The sequence below is a fragment of the Biomphalaria glabrata genome, chromosome 2 (assembly GCF_947242115.1).
Source record: "Biomphalaria glabrata chromosome 2, xgBioGlab47.1, whole genome shotgun sequence".
In the NCBI taxonomy this organism is placed as follows: domain Eukaryota; kingdom Metazoa; phylum Mollusca; class Gastropoda; family Planorbidae; genus Biomphalaria; species Biomphalaria glabrata.
Genome location: NC_074712.1, coordinates 45,829,093 through 45,854,518, shown reverse-complemented (window position 1 = coordinate 45,854,518; position 25,426 = coordinate 45,829,093).

Genomic DNA, 25,426 nt, shown 5'->3' with positions numbered 1-25,426 from the left:
TACAATAAATAGTCGTTAAAAGTTTCAACTTTATTCGAGAATGGGTGTGGGAGCAATAATGTGTACACATTTGTTTACAAGACAGAGTGAGTTCACATTAGCTTTGTCATTTTAAAAAAAGGGAAAATTGATATGATTTACTCCAGTTCTGTATGAAGTAACATATTTTTTAAATGTTGTTTGTAAAAATATTTGATATGTTTCTTGCGTGCCTTCAGATTTGAAATAATTTCATCCTAGCCCAAACCTGCCGAAGACGTCGGGGGATGGCAGTGAGAAGGGTTTGAGCCCGGGACTATCAAGACAGTCCAGAGAGCATATCCAATAATACAATGGAAGTACATCTTGACAGAATGCTAACACATTCATGATACCTGGTATGGTCTGAACTGTAAACGGATCATCAATAAACAATAAACTCCTCTGCTCCTAATTGCATGGAGCTCCCTGAAGCAAGTTTCACCAGGTCCAAGAAACGATGTTAATATAGGAGAACACGATGACCTGTCTGGATACACAGTGAGCTCTTCATGGCTGGAAAGAAAATGGACGTGTCAAAACTGTTTACATTTAAAAGCGATTTTTTTTATAGTAGAGTTTGATGTTAGTTTGAACCTAAATCTGAATTAAGCTTTGTAGTTGTTGTGGTTGTTGTTATTGGCGTTGGTCATGGGCAATCATTCAATTTTCGTTATAAATATATTTCTGCTGTGCTATTTTTTCTTCCCTCTACTCGGAGGACTGAAAGAACTCGACATTGGATCAGATTTGAGTTAGTAGGTTTGAATCAGTCATATCATAGTCATATTTGTTTCAAGAGATGTTTGACAAGGCATCAGTGTAGCAACTATGCTTCATTTGAACAGCAAGGCATCATAATCTATCATTGTAGCAATATTACATTCTTGTAAAAACAAAATACTTTAGTTATTGCAGTTATAATCCAATGACATATATTGTAACATTAGCGTAGGATTTAAAAAAAAAGTATGAATATATTTCTCTTTTTTTTTTCAAAATTTAATTTGTAACTCAATATCAATTCAAATAAAAAACAAAGTGTGTGTTTTATCGATAAACCATTTCAGAACCGCATTTAGAACCTTATGGCTTTGGTGTCTTGAATTCATATCGTTTAAAAGTCCGAAGAGACACAATACTAAATGTATATTGAGTTGTCTTTGATGCTCTCCAGTCTTATAATTCCATTTCTTCTTCTACTACATTAAGTTTGTTGATATTTGGTTCATTGTGTTTATATATATACTTATAACGTAGGTCAGCATATTGAAAGACGTAAGAATTAGATACTGTTATTGTCTTGAGTTACTCATTTAGTAATACCGAGATAACAACTTTCTTTAACAGTTGGAGCTCAATACAATCACTCAATACGTAGATTTAATTGTGCAAAGTTTCAACTTGATCCAAGAAAGTGAAGCGGGAGAAATGACGTGTACAAGATCCCACCCAGACAACTGCGAGTTAAATCAAGCGTGTTAAAAAAAAGGGAGGACTACTCTCTGTAGATTACAAAGCTGCGATAAGGGACATAATCTATTTGTGATGCAAGGCAGTGTAACATTCATTATTCTCCGTTGGTTCTAGAAAAAATGTGAATTTATGATTGACACTAAAACATTGAGAGGCGAGGAATGGAAGAAAGCGGTGCTTTCAATAGCATGTTGCTAGAGCAATACAATAACGCAATTAAAGTCAGACCGTTCATCAGTTGTTTTGGACTTCTGTAGTGCATGTTAATTAAGGTTCTTTATTAACTTTAGGCGGGCATCCAGCAGCTGTAGCAGAGTTATATGTAAGTACGTGGAAGTCCTGAACAGAATTTTTGTGGAGAGGTTTCTAAACAATTCAACAAAATACACATGAGAATCTTCTCCTAAAAGTTATACAAAGTAGTTTGTGCAGTGGCGTGCCTTCCGTGAACGCAAGGGGCTATGTTTGGCCGCCCAAAAAAAAAAAGCCTATAAGATTTTTTTTTCTTTTGTTGTTGTATTATTGGCCATCGTAAGATGAAAAGCCGCTATGAGTCTGTCTGACTGTCTGTCATGTTTAGATCGAAAATACTAGAAAAACTATTTTAGATGATTACTCTAACCCTAACCCTAGAAATCTCAGCATCGATAATAGGTTTTTTAGGTTCTTATGTAACAAACAACCTTAAATAACTATCTGAAATCAATCTTCTGATATTAAAAGTAGTCTTCTTGGCAGAAAGTTTAGAAGTCTTATTATCGATAATAGGTGGTTCGGCTTGTTTTCAAATTGAAAAACAACGCCAAATGATTCTCTCTAAATCTTTAACTTTAGACAAAACAAAACCACGGCTTCAATATTTCTTGTCCTTTGGCGGATCCGGAGGGTGCCGTCTCTGAATTAGTGAGATAACAGAAACTATCTTTTTAATCTTGTTTTTTTTTATATTGTCTATAGCGCTGTTCTTCTTGGCTATTCTCCACGTAATTATTTATTCCTAAAGTAATTTTTTTCTTAATGTTTTGGTCAGAAAGTAAATCTGAAACCAACTCAAAAATACAATGGAAGTCCTCGCTCACAGTTATATATTATTGTTATATAAAATGCTAAAATAGTTTTTCAAGACAATTTATTGACATACTACAACATAAGTCCAAGATACAAAACAAATTGTATCTGTTTCATTCGAAACGTTAAAAAAAAAAACAATCTCGTTCTCTACATTAAGTATCAATTGTGTGTAATAGTATCAGTAGCACGAGCCAGGTTATTTATAAATCTAGTGGCTCTCTAAAATAAACAATTTATAAAAAAAAGTTGTGTATGTGAACTAAAATGTGGACTCACAAAAAACTGGAGTAAAAAAAAAAGTAAAAAAGAAAATATATGTCTATAAAAAAGGTGCCATGTAAGTTGGGGCAAGGCCTTACTTGAAACGGATATAATTCAACATATCATATTGATTTGTAATTTAAAACAAAGAATGAGTATGTTCCCTATATAGAAAGATTAGAAGTGAAGTCCTGTAGTCTTATGAAGAATTTGATATTGAAACTGACATTATTCTAGATTTTAAGGACATATACATGTGTGTATATTTTTTGTATTTATAAAAGTGAAAGTTGTCAAATGTTTCATTTCCAGCACTTCAATACATGGCCCCATTTTTTTATTCCCACTGATAACTCCTGAAAGACTATTGATGAGTTAGTATAGCTTTCAGTGATTGATATTAGATCTCAATTACTGGCAGAATAAATAACAAATGGCAAAATATTATAATATACTACTTAATTACTGGAACTATTTTAGTCTGTGTCCACTAATTAAAACTGTGACCTTCAGGTTAATTGTTAGGAGACATCTAAGAATACCAAAGGAAGTGATAAATGAGGCTAACGAGGAATAATGCAGTGCAGCAGTGTTGCTATTGAGACCAATGAGTTGCAGCCTATAAAGTGTACTGTAGTTTTCTTCTCTCACAATGTCTAAGTTTTTAAACTGCAGTCTGGATCTTTCATTGAAGACAATGCCAGAAGCACTTCCCCTTCCAATCATTGATACAACGTCTAGATCTTCTTTTCCTTGTAACTTAGCTATTTCATACAAACATTTAGCTAGTTAATACAAACATTTAGATATTTAATACGAACATTTAGCTATTTCATACAAACAATAAGCTATTTCATACAAACATTTAGCTATTTCATCCAAACATTTAGCTATTTAATACAAACATTTAGCTATTTAATACAAACATTTAGCTATTTAATACAAACATTTAGCTATTTATACAAACTTTTTGATATTTAATACAAACATTTAGCTATTTAACACAAACATTTAGCTATTTACTACAAACATTTAGCTATTTAATACAAACATTTAGCTATTTAATACAAACATTTAGCTATTTAATACAAACATTGAGCTATTTAATACAAAAATTTAGCTATTTAATACAAACATTGAGCTATTTAATACAAACATTTAGCTATTTAATACAAAAGTATAGCTATTTAATACAAACATTTAGCTATTTAATACAAACATTTAGCTATTTAATACAAACATTGAGCTATTTAATACAAACATTTAGCTATTTAATACAAACATTTAGCTATTTAATACAAAAATTGAGCTATTTAATACAAACATTTAGCTATTTCATACAAACATTTAGCTATTTCATACAAACATTTAGCTATTTAATACAAACATTTAGCTATTTAATACAAACATTTAGCTATTTAATACAAATATTTAGATATTTAATACAAACATTTAGCTATTTAATACAAACATTTAGCTATTTAATACAAATATTTAGATATTTAATACAAACATTTAGCTATTTAATACAAACACTGAGCTATTTAATACAAACATTGAGCTATTTAATACAAAAGTTTAGATATTTAATCAAACATTTAGCTATTTAATACAAACATTTAGCTATTTAATATAAACATTTAGCTTTTTAATACAAATATTTAGCTATTTAATACAAACATTTAGCTATTTAATACAAACATTTAGCTATTTAATACAAACATTTAGCTATTTAATACAAACACTGAGCTATTTAATACAAACATTGAGCTATTTAATACAAAAGTTTAGATATTTAATACAAACATTTAGCTATTTAATACAAACATTTAGCTATTTAATATAAACATTTAGCTATTTAATACAAATATTTAGCTATTTAATACAAACATTTAGCTATTGAATACAAACATTTAGCTATTTAATACAAACATTTAGCTATTGAATACAAACATGTTTTTCTTATCCGTTCTAATTAGAAATATGACACCCGGTTGTTTTTACACTTAAGTACAGACGATATTAATATTGTTTTGTATGTTGAATAAATATGAAAATAATCTGTAACGCCCCTGAGAAATCATGGGTATCACGTCATTAATGTATCGTTTTTTTATATTTAGTTATGAGACATCTCATTAAAACACTGAATCAAGCCGAACGCATGTTCTACTAAGGTTTTGTGTCTTGTAAATACTTGAAGCATACGACATGTACTGTAGCAGGGGCGGACTGGCTATATGGGCATTTGCCCGGTGGTCCGATACCCCAATGGGCCGGAAGGACCAAAGTCATCATCCTATATTTTTGATGTCACGTCTGCATTTTATAACATAAGGGCCGTATGGATGCTACTTATGACACCTATATAATTGTTAAAGGTTCTAAATTATACTCTTATAAGAGGGGCCCTCTGAGTGAAGTTTTTAAAACAAATCTTTTACAAACTCTACTAGGGCCCACTTATTCAATCTAACACATTTTTCAAAATTAATGTAATAACTGACATCCGTAGACAGTGCTACTAATAGGCTTCATCCTTTTAGGACCTACACACTGTACGATTAAAAAAGCAATAAAAGACCTTATTCAGGCTTATTCTTTATAAGGAAATAGTGTTCACTGTATGCATGTGTACAGCTATCAACACATTATCAAACTAACATAATGATTTTGAGGACAGGTAGACCTAGAATTGGATGTCCATCATGTAATGTACAATTTATGGTCCGGATTGTATAGAATATCCCGGGCCGATTTTGACACCCAGTCCGCCCCTGTACTGTAGACTTGTACCCTTTCTACTGATGTCAATTCAAACCATGCCTTGTAACATAAGATTAACTTTAATTTTTCCTTTTGAAACCGCTTTCCGTTCTTCTTCTAATAATCTGTATTCTACACAGGGGCGTCGTCTATTCTGTGTCGTAATAATGTCATGGCATTAACTCCAAACGGTGTTCTCTTCCATTAGCCTGTGAACCAAAAAATGTCCTAGTTTCCTATTATGTTAACTAGACCATGAAATGAAATGAGATGTCCTAAAATCAGTCAATTAAAGTTGATTAAAAAAAAAGCTACAGTCACAAAGGGCTTTATATCTGCTGATTGGAGGGGGGAGTATACAGGGGCGACAAGGGGTTTGATCGCTGGTCTGTTAACTTACAAAATCCAGTTCTGTAACTAGCAAACATAATGATAAGTTTGATACGTTAAGGTACCTTAAAAATTCCATTTCAGTCACTTGTAGGACCCGTTGACCACGATGTCACAAATACTGTGATAGTCGTGGTCAGTTTCTCATTCTAGAAACTAGTGTAAGACTGAAAGATACAGGGGATAAAAAATGTGAACCCTAACTCTCCAACTGACAACTTGAGAGCTACTAAAACATTCAGCGGTATCTCCTAACTCTCCAACTGACAACTTGAGAGCCACTAAAACATTCAGCGGTATTTAGTGACAGTGACTGTGATATACGTTATGACTGCCAACAAAAATACAGAATCTATTTCAGAATAAATTATAATTTCTGTCCTAATGAAAAAATATTTAAAAGTAAAATCAAGTTCTCTTTCAGTAATCAAAGTCCCTCTTTTTTACAAGCATGAAATTTTCAAATACTTATTTTAAAAAAAAACACAAAAAAACCTTAACATAATTTTTGTTAAAGAGGAATCGAACTATTACTTTATTATTGAAGTATCGATACCATGTAGATAAATTAGATTCGATTGTTGCACAGCCCGGGTCAAATGTAAGATACAATGAAAGAGTCAGTAACAAGGATTGTTAAACAGATTCGTTCTTTATTGTCGAGCGTAGGTAGAACGATACCAGAGGGAATCGGAACAAGACAAACTGTATCTACCCACAGGGCTTGTCTGTCTATGACTTGTTTAATTTCTCGTGCTTCAGTTTTGGAAACCTTCTGGTTTAAAAATAAATATAAAAAAATATATCAGTGGTAGACTTGGGATGATTATATCCAAAGGCTATGGAGAGGTTCTGGTAAGACACGACTCGTGGGAACTGTCAAGACTGAAGACATTTGTTACAAGCAAGCCAAATGTTGTTTTAAGCTTTCTGATCGAGTGATGAACGCTTTCTCGAGGTCAGAAATAAAACGTGTAGGCATTTTCGAAATTGAAATGTAACAAAATAAAATTTACACTGGAAAAAAGGGGGGGGGGAGATTACTTAAAAAAAAAAAAGATGGGTTACAACATTGACATGTACGAGTGTGTGCCCCCCCCGCCCATCCCATTTTAAAAGTACGACCCCTCCCTTTTTCACAAGCAGAGGGTGATTGCGATTATATTTATCGCCAACAGTCCTTGACACAATAAAAATATTTTATAATACTTTTTAATCTAAAGTATTTACATTAGTAACTAAATATTTACTCAAATTGCATAATCATCAATTTAAAAAACTCATCCGTCAACCTTTAGGGGTTGGTGATGGAGGGAAGCAATGAGCGGAGAATCCTCTCTACCTCCCCTCCCCTGAATGCTGTGATGTCTATATTATATAATGACTCAGGAGTCTTCTTTTCCACACATTCTCATGATTGTCATTTTTTCCCCATTTTTTCAGTTTTTCTTTAGTTAGAATCGTTATAGTAGCTATTTTTTTATAACTTGACCGATAGCCCATAGCCTAAGGATAAAATATACGTTAACATTTTTTAATTATTTTCAAAATTAAGGTCGCTAATTAAAGAGTGCCTAATTTTCCAGTGCCTAATTTTCCGCCTTGTCAAAAAAAGTGCCTAATTATCCGGCCGCCTAAATATCCCGGTGCCTAAATTTCCGGGTGCCTAAATATCCGGTGCCTAAATATCCGTAAATATTCGGTGCCTAAATTTCCTAAATTGGAACTTAGGTGTTCCTACTTGAATGTAATACAGGTGAACTTAGGTGTTCCAATAACTTCCACTATAGATGCTATCGAAAATAATTTTTTTTTTATTTAAACTTTAAATTTAATTATTTTTTTTGGTTGGAGTAGAATATGAACAAGAACAGTAACTTCCCCAAGTCCAATAATTCAATGTAATACAAATGTATTTATAGATAGATACTATTATTAATTGAAACTAACAAGATCTGCTATTCGAATCAAATTTGGCTTATTGTAACTTCCTAATCGCTCTGTGTAGCTACTTAGCAAACTTATGCTACCGGTTGCTACACTACAAGAGACGTATATTCTTTGCTTTATATTTTAATTTGTTGTAGAAGCTATCACGTAACAACAACTGAAAGTCAAAGAGTGCTCATCTTCAAGTGCACACGCTCTACGCCACCATTGCCTTATGTTTAAAAAAAGAAGATATCTTCCATTTTGATACTTTGTATCAAATAAAGGTACAGACTATCACATATTTATAGCGATTTAAAGAAAAAAGTAAAGAAAAAAAAAGTTTTTTTTTCAAGATTGCATGCATTTTGTAATGAATTAAACCATGCTGCGGTTGTAGATCATATCAATTCAATTCTCGTACTTAAAATAGCAAGCAGTTCATTAATTTAATCTAGACGAAGGATTGTATTGAGTTTACAAGTTATCGAGAACAGGCTCAACTATCCATCGCTGGCTATTTCATTTCAATTACCGATACACTTGATACATTTCTATTTAGACGTTGGCAAGGCTGGCATGTTTATTGTATTGTAGTTTAGTTTCTTTTTTTTTAACACATTAGATCAGTGTTTCCCAAAGTGGGGTATGTTTTTTCAAGGTCAAAAGATTGCATTATATATTACCATGGCATATGAACTTTAGAAATATATAAATTAATCCCACCAACGGAATATTTAATTAAACATTTTTTATAGCTTTTGATGTACCACTTTGCATTAATGAATTACTATGATGCTTTGCGGTAGGGGCTTAGGTGTTTTGAGTAGCTTAAAGAGGTTAGGGTCGTCCTGCATTTCAACTCTCTGGTATCTCAACTACATCTTGTCTTTTCCAGCTTCCTAGTTCTGAGAAGTTGATGTTTCAGCACATAGGAGATAGTAAGTACAAGGAAGAGACCATCAGACGTGGACCATCAGACGTGGACCATCAGACGTGGACCATCAGACGTGGACCATCTCAGATTAAAATAAACAACCAGGGAACCCAATGATAGGATCTGTCATCTCAACACATAGATGCAATTACATAGAAGGGCTTGGGGTTGTGGAGGGGGAAACGAAGGGTACTCAGCATTACAAAATTTATAAAAGGGGTACACATAGGTTAAAATTTTGGGAGACACTGATTTAGATGGTTAGATCTTGATGATAAAGCTGTTATAGAAAATGAAAAAAAAATGTTTGTAAAATTTACATCCTAAATATCTTTTCGTAACAGTAGTTCTCTAGATATGTTAAATGGACAGCAGTAGTCCTTGGTACCACAGACTCTCTATGAATGCGACATAATCAGCATAGCACTTTTCTTTTATTAAATGTATGTCATCTGTTGCAAAGAAAAAATATAAGCCACGCGGATGTTTATGCGCTATCCTATATACCAATTTTTAAAAAGGAATTCAATTTGATTTAAGATACATTAGCATAATTATATAAACACTCCTATACTCATACACTGAAAAATGGTGGAATAAACAAATGATAGCACTAAAACATTCATGATCGGGAAGTACATTCCAGGCGGTCATCTCGACCTAGTGGGACGTCAGCTAAAGGACACTTCGCCTATCAAATGTCCCTGGTCTCATTGTGTAAGCAAAAAACTAAATATGCTTAGTCCAGGAATAAACTGTGTTATGAAGGGTCAGTTCACTGGACTACATGTCAACTAGTTGGACCACCGAGGGCTTCATCCTCTTCTCTGTCAGAACCAAACGTCTAAATTGTTTCGTTTCTATGGCTTTGTTTGAGTTTTTACATTGCAGCCCCACGTTGGAACGGCTTCCCTCCCCTTAGTTGAACGTTCTGTTATTCCCATCACTTTGACCTTTGTGACGTCCTTGAACCACGATGCACGTGATCTGTAATTAGGGCATCTGCCAAAGCTCTGACATAATATTTCATGGTTAATGGAATACAATATATTTGTATCAAAAATAAGAAGCTAGCCGTGTGGGTGGAGATACTGCCCTTGTTATGTCAAACGTTTTCTATGTGGTCAGAGGATAGATCGAAAGCTCTAGAAGTGTATCTTGAAAAGCGAAATCGTTTTCGATAGTAACCCAAACTGAGTGTAGGCCTAATTATGTATGAAAGTGACACTTGAAAACTATATTGAACGATAGTGTTTGTGGCAAGTCTAGTATTTGTTATCTGCTCAAAGTTTCTGAACTGCTTCATATGTATCGTTCTAGTGTGTCATCATTGGGACAGAAATTGAATCTCGTCTCCATATTTCCATCTACCTCTGCCCTTCCATCCCCTCTGCCTCTGCCCTTCCATTTAATCTACCTCTGCCCTTCCATTTAATCTGCCCCTGCCATTCCATTCCCTCTGCCTCTGCCCTTCCATTTAATCTGCCCCTGCCCTTCCATCCCCTCTGCCTCTGCCCTTCCATTTAATCTGCCCCTGCCCTTCCATTCCCTCTGCCTCTGCCCTTCCATTTAATCTGCCCCTGCCCTTCCATTCCATCTGCCTCTGCCCTTCCATTTAATCTGCCCCTGCCCTGCCATCCCCTCTGCCTCTGCCCTTCCATTTAATCTGCCCTGCCCTTCCATTCCCTCTGCCTCTGCCCTTCCATTTAATCTGCCCCTGCCCTTCCATTCCATCTGCCTCTGCCCTTCCATTTCTCATCTCATCTTCATCGTGCTTCCATTTCCTCCCCCCTTCTCCCGATTACTCCAAGTCTCTGATGACGTATACATCGCAGATCTGGTCAGTGTCAGTGTTCCTTATAATCACATGTCTGACAAATATCTGACCGTGTGTCCCAGTTAACCATCGTATATTCAAAGTGGCCATAAAGTGACCTCACAACCTTGACATATTAATCATTACGTGAGTCAACATATTAGTCTTACACACATATCAATTTTCTAAACATTAATTATTAGGAATGACTGACATTGATTTGACCATTCTAGCCTATAAAATCTAAAGATATCTCTAAAATTAGAATATTCAAAAGTAATAGTCATAACACAAACATGTGTTTTATCTCCCGAGACTAATAGATCTAGTGAACACACATTCTTGGCTACTTCGCGATTCATCGTTCGCGGATTCGCTACTTCGCGTTTGTTTTTTTTTCAAGGGGGCCTTTAGAAAAAATCTATTTAGACTATATAAGATGAATAAGACAAACTATTTCATCAAATCAATTAAAATTTCATCAAATTTCTTCGATAGTTTTATAATTATTAACCCTTTGTTAGCGAAGAAGAGTCCACAAATCTTTTAGGATTTCAGTTTGAAATTCTCTTCTTCATATAGATCTATTTAGTTTATTTCTTATTGACTAAGTTAATACTTTCAATAATGTCATAGACCCTGTGCATGCTATTAGTGTAGCTGAACTGTAACGTAGTCATTAGACTAGGTGAAAAAAAAAGAGTTTCATTTCCTTAGTGTGTGTACATTAAAAGTTGTTGTTTATTTACATGTAGTACATTCGGCCTGTAGGTGACTAAGTGTATCAAGTACAAGTATCTCAGACGTACGGTACAAGTAGCCCATTGTTCACGTCTGCATCCGAGTGGAATTTATTAATACTAAATTATAACTTAGGAATGACTCTGTTCAAGGAACTGGTAGGATATCACATGGGGAGTTACAACTGAAGAACATTCTAGAATGTCTTGGGAAACCAATTATCTCCCTTTAGATTATCCACTCTTCTGAGTAGAAACTGGAAGCTACTCAAACACAAATTGTAAAAACTTCCTATTTATATTTCTGAGGTAAAACCTTGACGCATACACAACTTGACATTAATAATTACACGTCCCTGAATATCGTCTTCGAGTCAAATCATGCACGCATTCCGTTAGTTGCTATCGCCAGCCCCTGAGTGACACTATAATACGAAGAATTATTTTATTCCTGATGCCTATTGAACAGATAGTTGTGTATTAGGAAACATTTAAAAGTGAATCCAAACCACAAACCTGACCACAATTACTTCACGTGTCATGGAACCATTGGATCAAAAGACTTGCTTCTGTCTGGTCCAAGAACCTGACCAGACCTGAATAAGTTCTCTTTGAAGCCTTGCATGCTACATGCAACCCAAAGAAAGAACACATTAGAGATCGTCTTATTAACGCAACTGGACAAAAAGAACCCACGGAACGAAAGGTTAGCCCACTGGTAAATCAAAGAAAGAAAAGAAAAAAGATAATACCTATTTTTATAGCTTAAAAAAAAGAAAGCTTTCTTTTGAACTGAAAGAATAAAAAAAAAAAGACGTTTCTAAAAGATAAAATGTTTAATTTTACTCCGAAAAAAAAACCTGTTTCATGACGTCATGCCTGGTGTTGAGTGTTATGGTGAGCTCGCGCTAATGTTGAGATGCGAGGGAATGAAATATTCAAAAGATCATTGAATGTTGAATGATATTAAATCTGATTTCTGTATCCTGACGCTTCCCTAGTCAATATAGATCAAATCAGACTTGGGAGAAAATATATTATTGGACGAAAGAAATTGGAATCTTGAAAATAATGTGATTTATTTTAGGATTTATAGAACTTCTCGTAAAATGTTCATTTAATGTTTTACGCCCAGAGTTGAACTATTTTGAATGATCGCAAGAATTTAGTGTCTGTGTGAGTGTAGTTTAGACCTAAGTTTATTTCTCTGAGTTACTATAAAGTTCTATACCTGTATTTGGTCTTGCTGTTAATTGTTTTCGTACTTTTACATTAAGAAAAGCTAACAATAACCTCCCTCCTCAGAAAAAAAGGGGCTACAGTGTTATTATAAAACTGACATGTTATGATATAGTAGATGACCTCGAAATAAGACAAAAACTAAAAGTTTTACAGAAAAATAAAACTTAAAAATATCCACTCAGTTTTCTGCAACGTATCATATCTGCTTCCTATTTTACATATTGGGGATGTTCCTTAAAAATGTCATATCTGCGTTTATGTGTAACCTGATGGAAACATGCTAAAAGATAGGCTTAAAACTATTCTATGTCATTGCAAAAGCAACTAATATATGTCACTGTAATGGCACTTTGAAAAAAAGAGTGTGTTATCGAGTGTTTTTTTTTTTTGTTGTTTTTGTTTGTTTGTAAAATGTTTTCTATGTTTCGAATGTTCCTTCAGAGTTGAAGATCATTTCATTCCTTGTTCAAGTCTACTCCATTTATGACATCATTTCATTCCTTGTTCAAGTCTACTCCATTTATGACATCATTTCATCTCAAGTTGATCGTGTCTCGAGTGTAATACAAGTTACTTATGAAGAAGTTTCTCAAGCTATTTCAAGTTCTATAAGTTAAGATCTAAATACAACTACAGCGTTTTTTTTAGTCTACCGGCAGCTTGGTGCTAAAAGTCAACGACCGTCAATAAAGCGCTTTTGTGAATTCGTCTTTGCACGTCAGATAAGAAATGTGCCTTTATCTTTCATTAATAATTGAGGCTTTGAAGAAAGAAGTTCCTACTTCAGAAACTGATCAAATCACGTGATCCTAGTTTGAAATCTGAACTGAACAATTTGTTGGCGACCATTTCAGGCAGTATTTTTGTTCTTGGAGAGAAGGGATGGGTCAGGTATCCTAGAGCCTGTGTATCTACGTTATGCGTAGTGTAAAAAAAAATTGCATAAAATATAGATTCGTTAACAAGAAAAACATTGAAAATATTTTTTTAAAGAAAGCTTTGGATCAGTCATGTAATTAAATGTGTAATAAACCTAGACTTACAATAAAAAAAACAACATTTATAACAATAAATTAGACATAAAGGAACGACCGGAATTCAAACTTTTGGGCTAAAGAAAATTCTACTGTAAACTCTTACTGGGTGACATCACGTGATATTTAAAATTACAGAAATATCACTCCATTAATTGTTGAATAAATGACAAGTTTTATTTACCATTAAAGCCCAGTGTCCCACTTTAACGACTCACTGGATCTTACAATTGTACTGCACCTTTCTTAACACTGAGTAACAGTAATATCCCTTTTGCATTGGGTCGCCCTCATGAATCAGTGGACTAGAATTGTGACAAAATGATGAACACTACAATATTAATGTGAAGTTTAACTATATTATTGGAAGATACAGCAATTTTTTTAACCATTTATTTTACTTGTTTTATTTTGTTGTTTTTCCAACTGTTAAATGTGTAATGTAGAGTTCTAGAACTTTTCTCCTAACTATGGAACTAAAATTGTACACATAGTGCTTATTAATACTAGCAACACACTTTATTGTTGCAGTTATATAATGAATGAGCGTACCAAACATATAGCAGCATAGAGAGTGTTTCACAATAACCCCAAACAGTGCACACTTATATATATATATATTTATTTATAATCATTTACAACTTCACAAACACCAGGCATCTCTTTGGGGGTGCACTATATCCGCCTCTGACTCGGCCCAGGATCAAATCCTCGATGGTGAAGTGATGCGGAGGATATCGAAGGAGGATTTCCCTCACCACTGTTGCGGTTGCCACCAGGATTATCTCCAGGGATTATCCTGCACTCAAACAGAATCCTCGTCATTTAGCTTTTAATGCCAGAAAGAAACCTGTGAGGATTAAGTTTGAACACCGAGCCCTCCCCCGCCCTCCCAACGTCCATCCCATCCCCCCCCCCCAGCCCCAGTCTCCTCCGTGCTGAGATTAACGTTCGATACGTGCCTCTACTAAAACCCATCAAATCGATTTTTTAAAGGGGATATTTTAAGATAAGCCGAAATAAAGATGGTCGTTGATCGAACTCTTCAAATACTAGGAGAAAATGTTTCAAGTGAACACGCAAGATGGACGATTTCAAGTACCTAGAATTAATGTTTTTAATATCAAAATCACTTAGAAAAAGGTGAATCGGCTAATCAGCCTACAAAAAAAAATTGTTTAACCGATAAACTTCAGTTCAACTACTTAGAAGTAAACATTTCACTTTGAGAATGGGGGGGGGCGACTTTAAACTATAATGTTTAACCGAGTAATAAATTTGAGATATGATCTCAGATATGATACTAAATGATAGAGAAATCAATATTTTGCTAATCTACACAAGCCAAGCAAACATTTGATAGTCATATCACGTGATTGGCGTTCTAAAAATACTACAGCACCTGATAATAATACATTATATAATTCGAATTGTTTCTTTACAATTCAGTTCATGTTTGTTTTCAATTGAATATAAGTTTTGAGAATAAAAAGATTTGAGTAATTCAAATTAATTTGCAACTGGTAGAATAACTAGACCTACTCGAGCAACTAGACTTTATCAAGCGACTAGACTTAAGAAACTAGACTTAATCAAGCACCTTGCTAAATCAAACAACTAGACTTAAGCAACTATACTTACTAGAGCAGCTATACTTTAGCAACTAGATTTAATCAAGCAACTAGGCTTAATCAAGCAACTATACATAATCAAACAACTAGACTTAAGCAGCTAGACATAATCAAACAACTAGGCTTAAGCAGCTAGAGATTTGCTGCTTCCAGAATGACAGAAACATATTCAAGTTTCCAAAAGACTTATTGTTTTAACTACAGGGCTAAAAAAATAGAACTACAGGCTAGTGATTACATTACTCTAATAAAATAACATAAGTTAGTTCTGATATTACTCTAATAGGATTAATTGCAATATCTGCAATTCAATAACAAAAAATTCCGCCTTAATAAAATGTCGCAGTCCTTTTTCAGGGATTTCACCCCTTATACAACTTCCGGGCCAAGGAAAATTGTCGACGCCATCTGCTGCGGGGACATTCATAAACTCTGGACCTCCTGAAATTTCAAAGGTATACAACTCTAAACAGTTTTCAGTCCATCTTCTTATCAAAACTTTTTCCCCAGTCAAACATTTGCTGTCTTTTTTTTCTTGTGGCAGTTCTTCCATGCTTTGTGGTATGAGGTCCTTTCCAGCTGGTACACTTTTTACAAATCTTATATTAACTCACTCTGTTTGTCACTCTGTGGTAATTAGTGATCATTTTCTTATTTTGCTTTATATCGAAAAAGAGAGCTTATACCTGAAGTATTGAGCTAATAGTATTTTATTATTATAATTTATAATATAATGTAATTATTTAAAACATGTTATATTAATATCTTATCATTCAACTGTATTAGTATCCTACTACATATTGGTGTTTTACTATATTAAAGTGTCGTTGTATTATAATTCTGCCATTAGTTTTGTTTTCTTTAGCTTTGATTGATTCAAGATCCACAGTGATCTCCCCTTTAGGAGATAGACTTCATACGTCTTGGCATGTCTCTCTATTGTACTTACACAAGGCTCTTCAGTCAGAATGTTTGTTTGGCACTCTAGTAACAGCTTTTGTTTGAATATAGAACCAACAGCCATAGCATTTAGAGAATTGTCATAGAAGTGATGATATATTTTTATATTTAATTTTATTTGGCATGTTTTTACAAAAAATGTAGTTAAATTTCCAAATCGACCTAAGCCAACCAATCTTTCTTGTTATATTTTTTTTAGGAATGACATCAGATAACACTGGCATTTAAAGAGAATTACCATAGAAACGAGGCATAAACAATAAAGCGGAACTAATGTAGGCCAAAGGTCACGTTGTGAATTGCTATCACAACTTTTTAGCTTCATAAATAGAGTTAGTAGTCTCGCTCATGGGCGTAGCCAAGGGGGAGGGGGTTGAGGTTCAAACCTCCCACCACCACCGAAATGAAATCCCCCACTGGGGGAGGGGTCGGAATATAGTGACTGATTTGTTGCTTTGATTTTTTTATTTTAGGAGAGATTTTAATACTAAACCATCACTTGCCCCAGAGCTGCATATAGGGTTTTGAGTTTAAAACCCCCTACCAGGGGGGTGTTGCAGTTAAATCCCCCCCTCTTCTATAAAACAAAACAAACAATAATGTAAACGACGAATTCCAAATTCCAAGAGCAAAGCTAAAAGGGGGGGGGAGGATTTAAAAATCCTCTCCGAAACTTAGGATATTTCCACACTTCAGTATAAGATTATAAGATTATCCATACATCAGTCACCAGATTCTATGAGCGTAGCCCAGTGGGGTTTTGTGTTTAAAACCCCCCTCCAGCTGGGTTTGCAGCTAAAAAAGATCTTTTCAATATAAAAAAAAATGCTACGAGCGTATCCAAAGTGGAGTTTCAGTTTAACCCCCCCCCCCCCCCCTCAGTGGGGTTTGAAGTTGAAAAAATACCTCTTCAATATAAAAAAGGGAAATGACACACTCAAAATTCTATGAGCGTAGCCATGCCAAGGGGTGTTTTGAGTTTAAACCCCCTTCCTCCAGAGAGCTTTTTTCAAGAGTTAAAAACTCCTCCAGATGGTTTTGAGTATTAAATCCCCTACATAGAGTTTTGAGGTTGAAAACCTCTCTCTTCAATATTATTCTAAAGCAAACTAAATTCACCAAATTCTATGAGCGTAGCTAAGGGGGTTTTGAATTTGTTTAAAAAAAAAAAACTCCAGAGATTTTTTAGTTTAACCCCCCCCCCCCCTTCCCTTTCCTTTAACAGATGATTTTGACGATAAAACTTCCCCTTTCGACATAAAATCTAAAGCAAACTACAGTCACTTCCCTTTTCGATATAAAATCTAAAGCAAACTACAGTCACTTCCCTTTTCGATATAAAATCTAAAGCAAACTACAGTCACTTCCCTTTTCGATATAAAATCTAAAGCAAACTACAGTCACTTCCCTTTTCGATATAAAATCTAAAGCAAACTACAGTCACCTAATTTCAAAAGCGTAGCCAAGAGAGGCTACAAATGTCTACCAGTGGCTGGGCTCCTTTAATAAAGTGCAGTGAATAGTCATCTGCCGAAATTGAAAAAGACTACGTAAAGGTTATTTGTAGATGCCTTAGAATATGCATTTTGTTGGCTTTCAATATCGGAAATGGTGTTTGGCGGCGGAGCTCCGCCTCAAACCCCGCTGGAGGAGCTCACAGCGCTCCCCCAGACCTCCTTGCTAGCAAGTGCGGTGAGTCTACAATGTTTCCCCTAACTCCAGGAAGAACCAATTCTAGGGTACAATAAACGTCATCCCATAGAATGAAGGGTCGGAATGTAATAAAAATTAATTAGGTACACACACACACATATGTATATATATTAATATATATGGCTGGGGTGGGGAGAAAAATCCCCCCCCCCCACGAAAACAAATCCTGGCTACGCTTATGGTCTCGCTACCGTCTTTGATCTAATGTATCCCAATAAAAAAATCATTTTGAAAAGAATTGATTTTTTTTCTTTCTATTCTGTCCAGCCAGCCTTTAGTTTTCTAACTAATCAGATGTGGCTTTCAAGTCTTATTGCAATGACCCTGAACCATTGACACAGGATGAACACAAAAAAACTTCATTATTATTGAAATAAGATTTGCTACGTTTAATGGGCAGTTGGCTGCTTCTGTTTGGGTTTGGAAAAAAAACAGCGCCTGGAACATTGCAAGTGCTAAAAATCATCGTAGGCCATTGTACAAAAGAATCAATTCTATTTCAAGTTTCCTCGGTGCAAGTCCTTTTGTCACACTAGATGTATTGAATTCAGAAATTGTATTTTCTTGATGGTTTGTCATTTTGCAGGGATAACTTAATTGCATCCCCACTTTATGCCAGTACCGACCCATGGATAACTTAAATGTATTGGGAGACAGGCATGTGTTCAAGGATAACTTAACGCATTAACGACTGTGGCCATGAATCACTTAAATGGAGGGCATATATATATTGACAATGTGTTCATTAGATTTGTGATTTAAGTTTGTTGTGTACAATGCTATATCACCAACATTATAATGTGTGTGTGGATTTTAATATGGCCCAAAAACAAAATAAAAGTTAATAGAAAAAAATCAATAAAAAATTTTCCCACGAAAACTATTTATTTACTTTATAGTACTTAAAAAAGTGAAAACTAATTAATGTCACCCTGAACGTTTCACACACCTGGACTATAATTAATGGGGTGAGGTAGGGTTATGGAATTTGTGAGTGTTTCTATGTTGAGGTAGTGTTATGGAATTTGTGAGTGTTTCTATGGTGACGGTAGTGTTATGGAATTTGTGAGTGTTTCTATGGTGACGGTAGTGTTATGGAATTTGTGAGTGTTTCTATGGTGAGGTAGTGTTATGGAATTTGTGAGTGTTTCTATGGTGAGGTAGTGTTATGGAATTTGTGAGTGTTTCTATGGTGAGGTAGTCTTATGGAATTTGTGATTGTTTCTATGGTGAGTTAGTGTTATGGAATTTGTGAGTGTTTCTATGGTGAGTTAGTGTTGTGGAATTTGTGAGTGTTTCTATGGTGACGGTAGTGTTATGGAATTTGTGAGTGTTTCTATGGTGAGGTAGTGTTATGGAATTTGTGAGTGTTTCTATGGTGACGGTAGTGTTATGGAATTTGTGAGTGTTTCTATGGTGACGGTAGTGTTATGGAATTTGTGAGTGTTTCTATGGTGAGGTAGTGTTATGGAATTTGTGAGTGTTTCTATGGTGAGGTAATGTTATGGAATTTGTGAGTGTTTCTATGGTGACGGTAGTGTTATGGAATTTGTGAGTGTTTCTATGGTGACGGTAGTGTTATGGAATTTGTGAGTGTTTCTATGGTTAGGTAGTGTTATGGAATTTGTGAGTGTTTCTATGGTGAGGTAGTGTTATGGAATTTGTGAGTGTTTCTATGGTGAGGTAGTCTTATGGAATTTGTGATTGTTTCTATGGTGAGTTAGTGTTATGGAATTTGTGAGTGTTTCTATGGTGAGGTAGTGTTGTGGAATTTGTGAGTGTTTCTATGGTGACGGTAGTGTTATGGAATTTGTGAATGTTTCTATGGTGACGGTAGTGTTATGGAATTTGTGAGTGTTTCTATGGTGACGGTAGTGTTATGGAATTTGTGAGTGTTTCTATGGTGACGGTAGTGTTATGGAATTTGTGAGTGTTTCTATGGTGACGGTAGTGTTATGGAATTTGTGAGTGTTTCTATGGTGACGGTAGTGTTATGGAATTTGTGAGTGTTTCTATGGAGACGGTAGTGTTATGGAATTTGTGAGTGTTTCTATGGTGACGGTAGTGTTATGGAATTTGTAAGTGTTTCTATGGTGACGGTAGTGTTATGGAATTTGTGAGTGTTTCTATGGTGAGGTAGTGTTATGGAATTTGTGAGTGTTTCTATGGTGACGGTAGTGTTATGGAATTTGTGAGTGTTTCTATGGTGACGGTAGTGTTATGGAATTTGTGAGTGTTTCTATGGTGACGGTAGTGTTATGGAATTTGTGAGTGTTTCTATGGTGACGGTAGTGTTATGGAATTTGTGAGTGTTTCTATGGTGACGGTAGTGTTATGGAATTTGTGAGTGTTTCTATGGTGACGGTAGTGTTATGAAATTTGTGAGTGTTTCTATGGAGACGGTAGTGTTATGGAATTTGTGAGTGTTTCTATGATGACGGTAGTGTTATGGAATTTGTGAGTGTTTCTATGGAGACGGTAGTGTTATGGAATTTGTGAGTGTTTCTATGGTGACGGTAGTGTTATGGAATTTGTGAGTGTTTCTATGGAGACGGTAGTGTTATGGAATTTGTGAGTGTTTCTATGGTGACGGTAGTGTTATGGAATTTGTGAGTGTTTCTATGGTGACGGTAGTGTTATGGAATTTGTGAGTGTTTCTATGGTGAGGTAGTGTTATGGAATTTGTGAGTGTTTCTATGGTGATGTAGTGTTATGGAATTTGTGAGTGTTTCTATGGTGACGGTAGTGTTATGGAATTTGTGAGTGTTTCTATGGTGACGGTAGTGTTATGGAATTTGTGAGTGTTTCTATGGTGACGGTAGTGTTATGGAATTTGTGAGTGTTTCTATGGTGACGGTAGTGTTATGGAATTTGTGAGTGTTTCTATGGTGACGGTAGTGTTATGGAATTTGTGAGTGTTTCTATGGTGACGGTAGTGTTATGGAATTTGTGAGTGTTTCTATGGTGACGGTAGTGTTATGGAATTTTTGAGTGCTTCTATGGTGACGGTAGTGTTATGGAATTTGTGAGTGTTTCTATGGTGAGGTAGTGTTATGGAATTGTGAGTGTTTCTATGGTGAGGTAGTGTTATGGAATTTGTGAGTGTTTCTATGGTGAGGTAGTGTTTTGGAATTTGTGAGTGTTTCTATGGTGACGGTAGGAAAAGCTTAGCAATTGGTTGTGAATGATGCAAGATAAGCCGCATTCTCGTCAGCGGTCTTAGGTACGAGAGATGACTCCAGAACGCCATACTGAAAAGACTTGTTTTTGTAGTGGGTTACATTTTGTACAAAATACCATTTCATATTATGACTAAAGTCTGCTTAATCTACTACATTTACTTATTTCATCTCAAGTTAAAATCTATATTGTAAGAAAAGTTATGGTTAGGGTTAGGGTTAGGGTTAGGGTTAGGCTAATATTGTTCACAAAGAAGTTATTCAAGTTTTTTTCAAGTTTTACAAGTTAAGATCTAACGCCTGCTGTCTACCAGCAGTTTAATGCCATAAGCCAACTACCGGTACCAACAGGGAGGCAAGCTAATATCATGGTTTCAGGTTGGAATCTGATTTTTCATAGTTTATATGTTTTATAGACTTCGGATTTTCCCCCAGAATTGAAGATTATTACAACATCAATTCTTTTAATATAGAAATGAACTGACTTTAAATAATATTTTTAGCAGAATACTAAAAACAACAAAATGTTACAAAAATACTTAATATATTTCAAAAGTATGTATAGCTGAAGGGGTTCTACAACTCCAGGGAAAATTCACTTTCTCCAAGAGGTCTCTAGCAAGGACCTTCGGATAGGTACAACGGCGCTCTGTCGCTAAGAAAACAATATTTAACACATGTGTTAAAAATGAAATATATTAATTAAAAGGTGGAGTGTTGCAATATTGCTTTAAGTATCTTCATTTAGGATGCATACATATATCGTCCATATATGTCTCATAAATGTATTGTTAGTATGAAACATACATGCAATGTACAGGGTCCAACCTAGAAGGGAGTAGAACAAAACTCATCAAGTGGAAACAGCTTCTCGATGTGACATAAAGCAAGACCTGAGATGTATTACATTTGCTCACATATAACTCGGGTCCTTATACTTGCATTGCACGTGAAACTAATTTCTTGCTACCGAGATTTGACGTCTGCTAATCAATAATGTCTACCCGCCTGAAGCTGGTTAGAGTGCATCGGTTCTCGAAATAAACCTAAAGATCCGAACTTAGTGCTTCCTCAGTGTACTGGATTGTCATTCTCCCCCTTGGATATCCAGTCGGCAGGAAAAGTGAATTCAAGGATTCAATGTAAACTAAGGAGCGAGAGAGTCTGAAAACATCTGGTGGTAATGATCTCAAAGACACCGGATGCTGCCACTGAAGTGCTGATGTCACTGGGGTGCTGACTGACTGCGGCACTTAATGGATTGTTGAGTTCGGACATGGCGGTCTCCTGGGAGGCCCCAGGGTTCAATCAATTAAGAAATAATGGTGTTAATGGTGACTGTTTAGAGATGCACTACAGATAATTAAAATAAATGAAACTCATTACAGAACTATTAAAATAGAGAGACATGTTTGTTTTAAAGTTCAGTGTATAGTCAGGCATAAAGAAAATATGGTTATTGGGCTTGAGATCTTTCTATAGAGTTTAAGTCCACTAACCAAGCGAAAGACAAGGGCAATAGTCTCCGTTAACCAAGCAAAAGACAAGGCAAATAGTCTCCGTTAACCAAGCAAAAGACAAGGCAAATAGTCTCCGTTAACCAAGCAAAAGACAAGGGCAATAGTCTCCGTTAACCAAGCAAAAGACAAGGCAAATAGTCTCCGTTAACCAAGCAAAAGACAAGGCAAATAGTCTCCGTTAACCAAGCAAAAGACAAGGGCAATAGTCTCCGTTAACCAAGCAAAAGACAAGGCAAATAGTCTCCGTTAACCAAGCAAAAGACAAGGCAAATAGTCTCCGTTAACCAAGCAAAAGACAAGAGCAATAGTCTCCGTTAACCAAGCAAAAGACAAGAGCAATAGTCTCCGTTAACCAAGCAAAAGACAAGAGCAATAGTCTCCGTTAACCAAGCAAAAGACAAGAGCAATAGTCTCCGTTAACCAAGCAAAAGACAAGGCAAATAGTCTAGGTCCTTGTTGGAAACTCATGAAAGAAGACCCCAACATGTCCATGTCTGTCTTTGATTTCAAAACACACGAAAGTATTTAGAGACAGACAACTTCTCAAGAAAACAAAAAGAATTTAATTATGACTGAAAAACAATGAGCACTAGTAAAGGGAAAATAGAGTTCTTCCCCTTTCAGACCTTGCGATCTATAAGGCAGATGATGAAAAGGTCATACATTTTTATGGCCGACAGTTAACGAGAGTTTCATGTGGCCAGTACAACGACTAACCCCTTGACTTTCCCCAACTATGTCAGGTACACATAGAGCTGGGTGGACTACAGGATGACCTGAAAATCACGACATTAAATATCCTAGTCTTCACCGAGATTTGAACCCATGACCCCACAGATCGAAAGCTAAGCGCTTCAAAAACCTGCTTTTCTCTATAGCTTCTTAAGTCCAGGTCTCTACTCACAGTGACATTGTGTGGGAAGTCTACGGTCTAAAAAAAAATCACATCCATTATAACTTATACAATCATCACACCTTTCAAAAACATACCGAGCAACGAACTTGAACAAACCAGAAGATAGGACCAAACAACCCGTGAGACGAAATATTCCATTGGGTTACCGTTAACGTTAGTGAACAGCAGGTTTAGGTAACACAGAGCTAGCTTCTTAAATGTAAGAGAAGTTGACGTATAATGTAAGCGAATTAAAGTAAAGTAAGAGAATAACATTACTAAAGATAGAAATGAATTGGAAGGTATCCGATAGAAAGACATGAAAGAACTGTAAGATGTAGATTCAAAATGTGAAAGAAGATGACCAGAAGATGACCAGAAGATGACCAGAGGAAGTGCTGACGGTAAAGACAATTTCAACAAGCCTGAACAAAGTAAACCATAAAAAAAGAAACTTTTTTATTTTCTCATTTCTAAGCTAAGAACGTATGAACTCAATTTTGAAACGATTCCATCCCCAGAGTATTTCCCCTTTCATTAAGACTCTAGCCACCAAGACCTGAATCAATTTCTCCACTTTTGTCGCACTAACATCTTCAGCAGCCGACAGCAGCAGACATTTTTTTAAGGCTTAATTTTTTTTTTACACGTCAGAGCTTCATGGAACCTTGAACCAAGCAGGAACCTGCATGGACACCTGATCTCAAAAATGGCTCTAACGATTTTCCTATAAATTTAATAGTTGATGTATTTTGCTGAGCAAAGAATTAACTAGCTCGTTGGCCACACGGGGAAAACTCTAGTCTGACCGATATCATTTTTCAAGTAAAAAATGAAATAAATTTAAATTTGGGTAGAGATTTAGGTCTAGGTCAAACATTGGTTTTGAAAGGACTATCGCGTTCTTGAAAGGACTATCTCGCTTCATTAATTTTTAGAAGAAAAACAATCGCTCTATAAGATGCATAAAGCAGGTATTGTCTTTTTTTGTAAAAAGTATGGTTAATGTTTTTCTTGTTTTCAATGTGTAAGCACTAAGAAACTGTTGTCTTTGTGTTGTTGGTCTGTCATATCGTGAATAGCTTTGAACATTGTGTTTTTACACACCCGCTTTCTCTACCATGCCTTTTGGTTTCAGACGCCATGCATGCCAATCAAATAGACATCTGGAAGTCTGGTTTATGCTGTAGGCCAGCCCCTGGTTGATGCTCCTCACAGGGGGTGGGTGGGCAGAGCTTCCGTAACTTTCTGTCAAGTGAGATGACCTGTGTTGATGACCTGTCCACGTGACCTGTCCACGTGACCTGTCAACACTTCCCTGATGATGTATTCCAATACTCTCTCTCTGTATTCAATTTCTCTTGTCTAAATGTAACGTTAGTTCTCTGTGTACTCTCTAGGCCTAAATGTAACGTTAGTTCTCTGTGTACTCTATATGCCTAAATGTAACGTTAGTTCTCTGTGTACTCTATATGCCTAAATATAACGTTAGTTCTCTGTGTATTCTATAGGCCTAAATGTAACGTTAGTTCTCTGTGTACTCTCTAGGCCTAAATGTAACGTTAGTTCTCTGTGTACTCCATAGGCCTAAATGTAACGTTAGTTCTCTGTGTACTCTATAGCCCTAAATGTAACGTTAGTTCTCTGTGTACTCTATAGGCCTAAATGTAACCTTAGTTCTCTGTGTACTCTATATGCCTAAATGTAACGTTAGTTCTCTGTGTACTCTATAGGCCTAAATATAACGTAAGTTCTCTGTGTACTCTCTAGGCCTAAATGTAACGTTAGTTCTCTGTGTACCCTATAGGCCTGAATGTAACGTTAGTTCTCTGTGTACTCTATATGCCT